This window comes from Echinococcus granulosus, assembly GCF_000524195.1.
Source record: "Echinococcus granulosus chromosome Unknown EG_S00210, whole genome shotgun sequence".
Classification (NCBI taxonomy): Eukaryota; Metazoa; Platyhelminthes; class Cestoda; order Cyclophyllidea; family Taeniidae; genus Echinococcus; species Echinococcus granulosus.
In genome coordinates, this window is record NW_020170590.1 from 36,951 (window position 1) to 37,975 (window position 1,025).

Here is a 1,025-nt window from a genome sequence, read left to right on the forward strand (position 1 = left end):
TAGTGAATTGTACTATTTTTTTTACAAAAAAGGCCTTCTTAACCGTGAAAGTGATTCTTGTGCTTCAGTGATTGTAATGCACTCTGGGTCTGTGAGATATTTCTGAGAAAATATTATGCTTTCGTGATAAACGAGGTCCATGATTGTAGAAATGAAGCATTCCTTACGAATTGTGATTAGTGATACCTTGGAGTCATGAAGTAGTGAAACCGAACCGCACCTCATTACGACGCGTCAAAGTAACATTTTGATTAGTAATTTCTCCATTATCAACCATAATGGAGAGATACCAATAAAATCAAACTAAATCACTTCAAATTACCCTCTCCAACTAGTGAAAATGCAGCCAGCTGTGTAATGCCTTTTAGCTTAAGGAGATTGAGCGATGTGGATCTGTTGCGACCAATCTGTGTCGCTGGACCTGAGGAATTGCTTGTTAGAGCTAGAAACGCGTTTCGACTCCCTACGTAGCATAAGTTCTCCACTGCTGTGACGATTGGCCCCTAATAAATAAAGGCTATGTCCATCGGACTTGCAGTTTCATTACATGGCAGACATTAGAGATGGGATAACTGAAGACAAGTCTTGCAAATGGGAGCCTGACAGTTGTATGTTAAGGAATTTGCCAAATGGTCTGCATCTTGAATGTTTCAAAAGGCTAAAGTAAATGTTCCGCCTGGTCATTAGCGAGAAAAAACCAGTGCATCAAAGCTAAAGGCACCAAAGAACACAAGATTCAAAATAAGAAAAACTCTCCCACACTCCATTGAATAAATGGCTCTAAAGGCATATTAAGATGGCTCTAGACTACATCCTTTAAATTAGATGCAAGTACGAGGGCCACAACTAAGGCCAGGATGAGCAGAAGTGCCAGCACCTACTGCTATGCCGCCAGTTATTGGACCCTGCGCTATGATAGGTCAGGTTAAGCAATATTAGAGAAGCCCATCGTCACACGATCATATCCCAAGTATGACAAAGATGCGAGCCATTCGAGAGGCCATCACTAACTATGATCCATTGCT